The 12,572-nt window shown below is 45.7% G+C and overlaps 1 long non-coding RNA gene across 1 annotated transcript in view; it reads right to left on the reverse strand.

The window, feature by feature from the left end:
* The window catches only part of LOC125640195 (uncharacterized), a 33,804-nt gene extending 21,263 nt beyond the window's left edge, over window positions 1-12,541 (reverse strand). Inside the window, exon 1 of the long non-coding RNA XR_012669434.1 lies at window positions 12,399-12,541. This is a non-coding gene — a long non-coding RNA (uncharacterized LOC125640195). The remainder of the gene's footprint in view (window positions 1-12,398) is intronic.
* Between the last annotated feature and the right edge of the window lie 31 nt (window positions 12,542-12,572).

Consider the following 12,572-nt stretch of genomic DNA (forward strand, 5'->3'; position numbering starts at 1 on the left):
ACAGTCAACATGGTTTTTGTAAAGGGAAATCATGCCTCACCAATCTACTAGAATTCTTTGAGGGGGGTCAACAAGCATGTGGACAAGGATGATCCAGTGGATATAGTGTATTTAAATTTTCAGAAAGCCTTTGACAAGGTCCCTCACCAAAGGCTCTTAAAGAAAGTAAGCAGTCATGGGATAAGGGGGATTGGTTTCTCTCATGGATTGGTAACTGGTTAAAAGATAGGAAACAAAGGGTAGGAATAAATGGTCAGTTTTCAGAATGGAGAAAGGTAAATAGTGGTGTCCCCCAGGGGTCTGTACTGGTCCCAGTCCTATTTAACACATTCATAAATGACCTGGAAAAAGGGGTAAACAGTGAGGTGGCAAAATCTGCAGATGATACAAAACTACTCAGGATAGCTAAGTCTCAAGCAGACGGCAAACAGCTACAAAAGGATCTCTCAAAACTGGGTGACTGGGCAACACAATATCAGGTGAAATTCAATGTTGATAAATGCAAAGTAATGCACACTGGAAAACATAATCCCAACTATACATATAAAATGATGGGGTATAAATTAGCTGTTACCACTCAAGAAAGAGATCTTGGAGTCATTGTGGATAGTTCTCTGAAAACATCCACTCAATGTGCAGTGACAGTCAAAAAAACTAACAGAATGTTGGGAATCATTAAGAAAGGGATGGATAATAAAACAGAAAATATCATATTGCCTCTATATAAATCCATGGTATGCCCACATCTTGAATACTGCGTGCAGATGTGGTCACCCCATCTCAAAAAAGATATATTGGACTTGGAAAAAGTTCGGAAAAGGGCAATAAAAATGATTGGGGTATGGAACAGCTGCGTATGAGATTAATAAAACGACTTTTCAGCTTAGAAAAGAGACAACTAACGGCGGATATGATAGAGGTTTATAAAATCATGACTGGTATGGAGAAAGGATGGTGTTCCATGAAGGAGGAGTTCTGGGCAGAGACGGGCTCCATCTTACGAAGAGAGGGAAGAGCATCTTTGCAAGCAGGCTGGCTAACCTAGTGAGGAGGGCTTTAAACTAGGTTCACCGGGGGAAGGAGACCAAAGCCCTGAGGTAAGTGGGAAAGCGGGATACCGGGTGGAAGCACAGGCAGGAACGTCTGTGAGGGGAGGGCTCCTGCCTCATACTGAGAATGAGGGGCGATCAGCAGGTTATCTCAAGTGCTTATATACGAATGCACAAAGCCTTGGAAACAAGCAGGGAGAACTGGAGGTCCTGGTGATGTCAAGGAATTATGACGTGATTGGAATAACAGAGATTTGGTGGGATAACTCACATGACTGGAGTACTGTCATGGATGGTTATAAACTGTTCAGGAAGGACAGGCAGGGCAGAAAAGGTGGGGGAGTAGCACTGTATGTAAGGGAGCAGTATGACTGCTCAGAGCTCCGGTATGAAACTGCAGAAAAACCTGAGTGTCTCTGGATTAAGTTTAGAAGTGTGAGCAACAAGAGTGATGTAGTAGTGGGAGTCTGCTATAGACCACCGGACCAGGGGGATGAGGTGGATGAGACTTTCTTCTGGCAACTCGCAGAAGCTACTAGATCGCACGCCCTGGTTCTCATGGGTGACTTTAATTTTCCTGATAGCTGCTGGGAGAGCAATACAGCGGTGCATAGACAATCCAGGAAGTTTTTGGAAAGCGTAGGGGACAATTTCCTGGTGCAAGTGCTAGAGGAGCCAACTAGGGGGGGAGCAAAAGTGGACGGGAATCTGGGAGGCAGTGACCATGAGTTGGTTGAGTTCAGGATCCTGACACAGGGAAGAAAGGTTTCAGAGTAACAGCCGTGTTAGTCTGAATTCGCAAAAAGAAAAGGAGTACTTGTGGCACCTTAGAGACTAACCAATTTATTTGAGCATAAGCTTTCGTGAGCTACAGCTCACTTCATCGAATGCATACTGTGGAAACTGCAGAAGACATTATATACACAGAGACCATGAAAAAATACCTCCTCCCACCCCACTCTCCTGCTGGTAATAGCTCATCCAAAGTGACCACTCTCCTTACAATGTGTATGATAATCAAGGTGGGCATTTCCAGCACAAATCCAAGTTTAACCAGAATGTCTGGGGGGAGGGGGGGGCGGTTAGGAAAAAACAAGGGGAAATAGGCTACCTTGCATAATGACTTAGCCATTCCCAGTCTCTATTTAAGCCTAAATTAATAGTATCCAATTTGCAAATGAATTCTGTAATTGCGTGACCAGAGAGACTGAAGTGTTCTCCGACTGGTTTATGAATGTTATAATTCTTGACACCTGATTTCTGTCCATTTATTCTTTTACGTAGAGACTGTCCAGTTTGACCAATGTACATGGCAGAGGGGCATTGCTGGCACATGATGGCATATATCACATTGGTGGATGTGCAGATGAACGAGCCTCTGATAGTGTAGCTGATGTTATTAGGCCCTGTGATGGTGTCCCCTGAATAGATATGTGGGCACAGTTGGCAACGGACTTTGTTGCAAGGATAGGTTCCTGGGTTAGTGGTTCTGTTGTGTAGTATGTGGTTGTTGGTGAGTATTTGCTTCAGGTTGGAGGGCTGTCTGTAGGCAAGGACTGGCCTGGCTCCCAAGATTTGTGAGAGTGTTGGGTCATCCTTCAGGATATGTTGTAGATCCTTAATAATGCGTTGGAGGGGTTTTAGTTGGGGGCTGAAGGTGACGGCTAGTGGTGTTCCGTTATTTTCTTTGTTAGGCCTGTCCTGAAGTAGGTGACTTCTGGGAACTCTTCTGGCTCTATCAATCTGTTTCTTCACTTCCGCAGGTGGGTATTGCAGTTGCAAGAATGCTTGATAGAGATCTTGTAGGTGTTTGTCTCTGTCTGAGGGGTTGGAGCAAATGCGTCTACAGCCAAGCTCTGCGATACAACCGCCCCCCCCAGATGTTCTGGTTTAACTTGGATTTAAACTTGGAGAGTGGTCAGTTTAGATGAGCTATTACCAGCAGGAGAGTGAGTTTGTGTGTGTATGGGGGTGGGGGGGATGTGAGAAAACCTGGATCTATGCAGGAAATAGCCCGACTTGATTATGCAAAGAGTTGTCACTTTGGATGGGCTAGCACCAGCAGGAGAGTGAATTTGTGTGGGGGGGTGGAGGGTGAGAAAACCTGGCTTTGTGCTGGAAATGGCCCACCTGTTGATCACTTTAGATAAGCTATTACCAGCAGGACAGTGGGGTGGGAGGAGGTATTGTTTCATATTCTCTGTGTGTATATAAAGTCTGCTGCAGTTTCCACGGTATACATCTGATGAAGTGAGCTGTAGCTCACGAAAGCTCATGCTCAAATAAATTGGTTAGTCTCTAAGGTGCCACAAGTACTCCTTTTCTTATTGTAAGGAGAGTGGTCACTTTGGATGGGCTATTACCAGCAGGAGAGTGAGTTTGAGGGGGGGGGGGCGGAGGGTGAGAAAACCTGGATTTGTGCTGGAAATGGCCCAACTTGATTATCATACACATTGTAAGAAGAGTGATCACTTTAGATAAGCTATTACCAGCAGGAGAGTGGGGTGGGAGGAGGTATTGTTTCATGGTCTCTGTGTATATAATGTCTTCTGCAGTTTCCACAGTATGCATCCAATGGAGTGAGCTGTAGCTCACGAAAGCTCATGCTCAAATAAATTGGTTAGTCTCCAAGGTGCCACAAGTACTCCTTTTCTTACAGGGAAGAAAGGTAAGCAGCAAGATATGGACCCTGGACTTCAGGAAAGCAGACTTCGACTCCCTCAGGGAACGGATGGGTAGGATCCCCTGGGGGACTAACATGAAGGGGAAAGGAGTCCAGGAGAGCTGGCTGTATTTCAAGGAATCCCTGTTGAGGTTACAGGGACAAATCATCCCGATGAGTCGAAAGAATAGTAAATATGGCAGGCGATCAGCTTGGGTTAATGGTGAAATCCTAACGGATCTTAAACATAAAAAAGAAGCTCACAAGAAGTGGAAGGTTGGACATATGACCAGGGAAGAGTATAAAAATATTGCTCGGGCATGTAGGAATGAAATCAGGAGGGCCAAATCGCACCTAGAGCTGCAGCTAGCAAGAGATGTCAAGAGTAACAAGAAGGGTTTCTTCAGGTATGTTGGCAACAAGAAGAAAGCCAAGGAAAGTGTGGGCCCCTTACTGAATGAAGGAGGCAACCTACTGACAGAGGATGTGGAAAAAGCTAATGTGCTCAATGCTTTTTTTGCCTCGGTCTTCACTAACAAGGACAGCTCCCAGACTGCTGCCCTGGGTATCACAACATGGGGAGTAGATGGCCAGCCCTCTGTAGAGAAAGAGGTGGTTAGGGACTATTTAGAAAAGCTGGATGTGCACAAGTCCATGGGGCCAGATGAGTTGCATCCGAGAGTGCTAAAGGAATTGGCGGCTGTGATTGCAGAGCCATTGGCCATTATCTTTGAAAACTTGTGGCGAATGGGGGAAGTCCCAGATGACTGGAAAAAGGCTAATGTAGTGCCAATCTTTAAAAAAGGGAAGGAGGATGATCCTGGGAACTACAGGCCAGTCAGCCTCACCTCTGTCCCCGGAAAAATCATGGAGCAGGTCCTCAAGGAATCAATCCTGAAGCACTTACATGAGAAGAAAGTGATCAGGAACAGCCAGCATGGATTCACCAAGGGAAGGTCATGCCTGACTAATCTAATCGTCTTCTATGATGAGATTACTGGTTCTGTGGATGAAGGGAAAGCAGTGAATGTATTGTTTCTTGACTTTAGCAAAGCTTTTGACACGGTCTCCCACAGTATTCTTGTCAGCAAGTTAAAGAAGTATGGGCTGGATGAATGCACTATAAGGTGGGTAGAAAGTTGGCTAGATTGTCGGGCTCAACGGGTAGTGATCAATGGCTCCATGTCTAGCTGGCAGCCGGTGTCAAGTGGAGTGCCCCAGGGGTCGGTCCTGGGGCCGGTTTTGTTCAATATCTTCATAAATGATCTGGAAGGTGGTGTGGATTGCACTCTCAGCAAATTTGCGGATGATACTAAACTGGGAGGAGTGGTAGATACGCTGGAGGGCAGGGATAGGATACAGAGGGACCTAGACAAATTGGAGGATTGGGCCAAAAGAAATCTGATGAGGTTCAATAAGGATAAGTGCAGGGTCCTGCACTTAGGATGGAAGAACCCAATGCACAGCTACAGACTAGGGACCGAATGGCTAGGCAGCAGTTCTGCGGAAAAGGACCTTGGGGTGACAGTGGACAAGAAGCTGGATGAGTCAGCAGTGTGCCCTTGTTGCCAAGAAGGCCAATGGCATTTTGGGATGTATAAGTAGGGGCATAGCGAGCAGATCGAGGGACGTGATCGTTCCCCTCTATTCGACATTGGTGAGGCCTCATCTGGAGTACTGTGTCCAGTTTTGGGCCCCACACTACAAGAAGGATGTGGATAAATTGGAGAGAGTCCAGCGAAGGGCAACAAAAATGATTAGGGGTCTGGAACACATGACTTATGAGGAGAGGCTGAGGGAACTGGGATTGTTTAATCTGCAGAAGAGAAGAATGAGGGGGAATTTGATAGCTGCTTTCAACTACCTGAGAGGTGGTTCCAGAGAGGATGGTTCTAGACTATTCTCAGTGGTAGAAGAGGACAGGACAAGGAGTAATGGTCTCAAGTTGCAGTGGGGGAGGTTTAGGTTGGATATTAGGAAAAACTTTTTCACTAGGAGGGTGGTGAAACACTGGAATGCGTTACCTAGGGAGGTGGTAGAATCACCTTCCTTTGAAGTTTTTAAGGTCAGGCTTGACAAAGCCCTGGCTGGGATGATTTAATTGGGGATTGGTCCTTCTTTGAGCAGGGGGTTGGACTAGATGACCTCCTGAGGTCCCTTCCAACCCTGATATTCTATGATTCTATTTAAGTAAATAAGGAAGTGTTATTTACTCCGTCTCATAATGCAAGAACTAGGGGCCACCAAATGAAATTAATAGGCAGCAGGTTTAAAACAAACAAAAGGAAGTATTTTTTTCCACACAACGCACAACCTGTGGAACTCCTTGCCAGAGGATTTTGAGAAGGCCAAGACTATAATAGGGTTCAAAAAAGAACTAGATAAATTCATGGAGGAAAGGTCCACAAAATGGCTGTTAGCCAGGATGGCCATGGATGGTGTCCCTAGCCTCTCTGTTTGCCAGAAGCTGAGAATGGGCGACAGGGGATGGATCACTTGATGATTACCTGTTCTGTTCATTCCCTCTGGGGCACCTGGCATTGGCTACTGTCAGAAGACAGGATCCTGGGCTAGATGGACCTTTCGTCTAACTCAGTATGGCCGTCCTTATGTTATTTTCTAGGGTGACAGTCCCCAGTGGGGTAAGCCTATGTGTATCATCCTCACATAGAGACCAACTGAGGATGTGAATTTAATATTCTACAACAGAATCCCAAACACAAGTAAACACCTGCAGTGCTACAAAGATGCGTGTGTGTCTTTCAGGGGAACATGCCCATCTTTTGTGCACCAGACTAGAGTGGTGTTCCTGTCTCCTGCAAACCCCCTCTGTGGCTGTTCTAATTACATTTCTCACATCATTCTTTTATTTTTGGGGCAACTTCTAAGTAGCTCCACTAAGTCTCTGGGCCTACATGTAAATCTGCTACTGGCACTGGAAGCAAAGTACGGTGAGCATAGGTCTCTGACTCGAGTTATGTTTTGGGGGCACTAAAATACATCTTTGTGCAGAGTTCCACTGGGAGGTGTCTGCTGTATCTGTACATTGTCCTGTGGATAGTGATAGAGGATAAGAAATTCTCTGTTCATTGTCCCCGGTGGTAATTTGCGACTCCTGATGGTCAGCCTTCCCATTTTAAATAAGAGTCGGGGTAAATACTATCCATGAGGCCAAATCCTATACTAACAGACCTCAGAAAGTCAGCAGCAACAGAAATAGACTAAAGAAATGAATGATCTTTAGAAAATGCCCAGGTTTGGCAGACTGTTTTGTACCCTTACAACTTGCAAGTTCAATCAGTTGATTTAGTGAGAATCATTTAGGTGTTTTCCATATATTTGAATCTACCAGGGTCTAAATGGGGGATACAGACACAGAAAAGTGATTCATGCAGGAAACTAAAAATGCTGTGGGCTTCATTCCATTAGTGTGATTAAAAATAACTTTGCAAGAGCCTATCTTTACGATTCTTTCTTATGGAAACAATTTTAAAAAATAAAAATGAGGGGACACTAAATTTGTATGAAATAGACGTAACTTTGGGACCAAAATGAGAGCAATGCCTCTTGATATGTAGGACAGTTGAGAGGTATGTGTGTTTGTATAGATAATCAGCAAGCGGTAGAAAGTCATCTTAGTGACTAAGGAGTAGAACTGCATGGATAAGTGATTTTTTAGTTCCAAAAAAATAAATTTAAAGAAAAGAAAATCAGTGCAGGTTGAACTGAACAGGAATTTTTGGTGAATCAGAATAAGCTGGAAAATTTTGTTTTGGGTTGAATAAAATGTTTCATTTAACTCAAAATTAAATGTTTTGATTTGGAGCATTTTAAATCTTTTTAAATAAAACCAAAGGAAATGAAGAGCTAGAGTCACAAAAACAAATATGATCCCCCCTCCTCCCCACTTCCTGTTGTAAACTGCTGTTTGATGCTTAATTTTGGTGGGTGGGTGGGGGTGGTTTGATTCTTATATAGTGTTTTTAAATCAGACTGCACTCCTGCATGATTAAAAGGCACCAAAGCACACTGGTATGAAAGACTGTATAATTATTAAGTATTGTGAAATTACATGTTTTTAATAATGTATGTCTGAGTATGAAGAAAAATTAGTAGAGCTATAGTTTATGTGCACACCATGTCCAGGTACCCCTGCTGTCTCTTATAATTAACTGGAAGTCAGACACCTGGAATTTCAAATCACTCCTCCACAAAGGAACAGCTGAGCTTACGCTAAGCAGGCAGATTCTGCTGAAGCTAATACTTTTCAATTGATGTTAATCCTTCAAGATTCCCCGTGTGGTAGTTAGATGAAGTCCTGAAACATAAACCCTTGTATCAGAGGCCTGGTATGAGACCTAAGCCCTGAACTAAAGTAATGGTAAAGACTTTGTTAACATAAAGCAAAGTTAACCTGTGAACAAGAGGCAGGCCCTGCTCAGAGACTTGCAAGGAGAGGGCTGATGTTGCAAAAACACACATACTTAAAAGGTACTGAACACTAGAGATATAAACATATTCCAGGATGGTACCAGAACACTCCGATGTACAAGGTGATAAGCGGCACCTTACTATGCAAAGGGGTTGTACCTCAATACTTCAGGAGTGAGGCGTAACTTGTTTGTACCTATGTATAAGAATGCACCCCTGAGGGGTTTCTTTGTCTGGCGTAGGAGGCAGTGGTAAATCTCGCCACTGACTGAGCCGTTCGATTGTCAGGGAGCACATATGTACTAGCAGAACTGTAGATATCTGATCCAAGGAGCTAGAAACTGTGTTCCATGCGAATAAACCTGATTGGGCGCCTTTGTACCTTATTGGAGTCTGTGATTCTTGGGGTTTCTCTCGGGGTCTGCTACGCCAGCTATCTGCATAGAGCCAGGGCAACATGCAGAGGGAACACACGCACGTAGCTGACTGCTATCAACATTGGATAGAGCAGAACACCACACTGGTGATGCTTGATGACAATTACAGCCTGTAACAGACTTTGAGCCAGGAAGATCCCACTCCCTGTGCCAAGGAACTGCAGTTGCAACAAAACAAGGCCAGCATAAGGATGGAGGGAAGGAATATGGGTTTATAATATTCAAGTATGCAAGTTGTTTGACTTTTTCTTCCATTTGGTTAGGGACTGAGTGGGGGAGAGTTGTTAAGTACAAGGAACTCAATATTTAGAGAAGTAGCCTGCTGTAGAGAAGTGGGCAGAGGGTTAGGAGCCAGTGTTTTGTAAAAATTTTAATCCTAGCTCTAAGACTGATTTGTTGTGTGGTCTTGTACAAGTTATCAACAATAAAGTTCCCCTAAAACAGCAATTTAATCTGCCCATATGGAGCCAATGCCTTTAACAGAACTTCATGCCAGTGTAAACATCAATCTGCTCAGATCAAATTGCATGGTTAGGAGCTTAAGAGTGTAAACTTGTTGCTAAAGTGATTGTCTTTAGTTATCTATTATGGCTCTTGTCAAATATATAGATGCTCCAGGAATAATAATCATAACTGTGCCTCAGTTTCCATATATAATTATATTTCACAGTGATGGCATCAGGTATATAGTGCTTTGAATATGTGTACACATGCACGTTATGCAGCTATTAGACCATCTGTGTAGGTGTGTGCAGGCAAACATATAGGCACATATGGGCCCCTTACTGAATGAGGGAGGCAACCTAGTGACAGAGGATGTGGAAAAAGCTAATGTACTCAATGCTTTTTTTGCCTCTGTTTTCACTAACAAGGTCAGCTCCCAGACTGCTGCGCTGGGCATCGCAAAATGGGGAAGAGATGGACAGCCCTCTGTGGAGATAGAGGTGGTTAGGGACTATTTAGAAAAGCTGGACGTGCACAAGTCCATGGGGCCGGACGAGTTGCATCCGAGAGTGCTGAAGGAATTGGCGGCTGTGATTGCAGAGCCATTGGCCATTATCTTTGAAAACTCGTGGCGAACCGGGGAAGTCCCGGATGACTGGAAAAAGGCTAATGTAGTGCCAATCTTTAAAAAAGGGAAGAAGGAGGATCCTGGGAACTACAGGCCAGTCAGCCTCACTTCAGTCCCTGGAAAAATCATGGAGCAGGTCCTCAAAGAATCAATCCTGAAGCACTTGCATGAGAGGAAAGTGATCAGGAACAGCCAGCATGGATTCACCAAGGGAAGGTCATGCCTGACTAATCTAATCGCCTTTTATGATGAGATTACTGGTTCTGTGGATGAAGGGAAAGCAGTGGATGTATTGTTTCTTGACTTTAGCAAAGCTTTTGACACGGTCTCCCACAGTATTCTTGTCAGCAAGTTAAGGAAGTATGGGCTGGAAGAATGCACTATAAGGTGGGTAGAAAGCTGGCTAGATTGTCGGGCTCAACGGGTAGTGATCAATGGCTCCATGTCTAGTTGGCAGCCGGTATCAAGTGGAGTGCCCCAAGGGTCGGTCCTGGGGCCGGTTTTGTTCAATATCTTCATAAAAGATCTGGAGGATGGTGTGGATTGCACTCTCAGCAAATTTGCGGATGATACTAAACTGGGAGGAGTGGTAGATATGCTGGAGGGGAGAGATAGGATACAGAAGGACCTAGACAAATTGGAGGATTGGGCCAAAAGAAATCTGATGAGGTTCAATAAGGATAAGTGCAGGGTCCTGCACTTAGGACGGAAGAACCCAATGCACCGCTACAGACTAGGGACCGAATGGCTAGGCAGCAGTTCTGCGGAAAAGGACCTAGGGTTGACAGTGGACGAGAAGCTGGATATGAGTCAGCAGTGTGCCCTTGTTGCCAAGAAGGCCAATGGCATTTTGGGATGTATAAGTAGGGGCATAGCGAGCAGATCGAGGGACGTGATCGTTCCCCTCTATTCGACATTGGTGAGGCCTCATCTGGAGTACTGTGTCCAGTTTTGGGCCCCACACTTCAAGAAGGATGTGGATAAATTGGAGAGAGTCCAGCGAAGGGCAACAAAAATGATTAGGGGTCTGGAACACATGACTTATGAGGAGAGGCTGAGGGAGCTGGGATTGTTTAGCCTGCAGAAGAGAAGAATGAGGGGGGATTTGATAGCTGCTTTCAACTACCTGAAAGGGGGTTCCAAAGAGGATGGCTCTAGACTGTTCTCAATGGTAGCAGATGACAGAACGAGGAGTAATGGTCTCAAGTTGCAGTGGGGGAGGTTTAGATTGGATATTAGGAAAAACTTTTTCACTAAGAGGGTGGTGAAACACTGGAATGCGTTACCTAGGGAGGTGGTAGAATCTCCTTCCTTAGAGGTTTTTAAGGTCAGGCTTGACAAAGCCCTGGCTGGGATGATTTAACTGTGATTTGGTCCTGCTTCGAGCAGGGGGTTGGACTAGATGACCTTCTGGGGTCCCTTCCAACCCTGATATTCTATGATTCTATGATATCACTGAGAACCATACCCATGATGTTTTTAAAAGCAGCCACATATGATTAGCTTTCTCCTTCTGAAAGCTAATGGTCTGTTACAGTTTACACAGCGAATTCCTTTATGCATTTCACTGTAGTAACATGCTTCAAACTTGATAACATAATTTACAAAATAAAGTCTGAGCTGTGTGAGCAAAGCTGTCTATGAAAAAATATCTAGCAAAATTTCACAGGTTTGGCGCTCTCTGTAACAGCTGAATGGAATATTATGAAACTTTGTTTTAAAAAATGTTTCTGCTTGTATGATAAACATCAGCCCCACGGGCAATTGAGGAGAAAGTTTTAAATGTTTGAAAAGAGCTGCTTAGGTCATATCTTTTACTGAGCCAAATTCTGCTGGGGAAAGAGACAAGCTTACACAGATTTCAGAGGAACAGCCGTGTTAGTCTGTATTCGCAAAAAGAAAAGGAGGACTTGTGGCACCTTAGAGACTAACCAATTTATTTGAGCATGAGCTTTCGTGAGCTACAGCTACATCTGATGAAGTGAGCTGTAGCTCACGAAAGCTCATGCTCAAATAAATTGGTTAGTCTCTAAGGTGCCACAAGTCCTCCTTTTCTTTAAGCTTACACAGAGCTGTTCTTCAGGCTCGCCTCAGCCAACATTTTCTTTTTCCAAACGGGGGTACCTAAAGCCCCTCAAGTTGTGGGGAAGGGAGAGATTTAGGGTGTGTGGCTTGGAAAGCCTAGGACTTAACTAAGCAGACCACTTGTTCGCTATTAAACCCCTAGACAATCCTGCTTTTCTCGGGTTTGTCCCTCCTCAGGCAAAACCAGACGTGGTTTTGGGCGGCCTCAGGCGGGGGCTGACCGTTTGAACAGCGCCCCACCCCCAGCAGCGTGACCCTGCAGGCAACGTCATACTGAGCCTTGGACTGGGGGGGCGGCACACGCTTAAAAATGGGTTCCCCCCGCCTTCCTCCCAGCCTGACCTTCCAGGCACCCGTGAGTCCCAGGTCGCACAGGCAAAGGCAGGGTCACGCCGTTCCCGAAAGACCCGGCACGTCCACGAGGGTGGTAAACAGAGGAGCGGCCACCTTAGCCGTAACCGCTCCGTGCCTCAGTTTCCCCAGCTGGGACGCAGAGACGTTAACAGCTCCCCTTGCCTTGCAGAGGGGCGGGGCAGCAGTTAATGGCTGCAACACCCTAGCTCTCCCCAGGGCGTGCACAGACCCGCCCCGCAACGCGCCCCTCAGGCGTCATGTCTCTCCCTCAGTCCCCACAGCGCGGAGGGGACGCGCCCCTGACGCACCTCCCCGCACCGGGCTGCACTGGAGCGGAGGGCGGGGCGTTCCACCTCACCCGCCGACGCCATGAAGGTACCCGGATGAGCCAGCTCTCGCGCGCTCTCCGCCGCCCTCCCGCTACCGTCACGTGGCCACCCAGAGCGCATCCCTCCTGGCCTCGTGCCCTTTGACCAGCGGCG

This window comes from Caretta caretta, chromosome 7 (genome assembly GCF_965140235.1).
Source record: "Caretta caretta isolate rCarCar2 chromosome 7, rCarCar1.hap1, whole genome shotgun sequence".
Classification (NCBI taxonomy): domain Eukaryota; kingdom Metazoa; phylum Chordata; order Testudines; family Cheloniidae; genus Caretta; species Caretta caretta.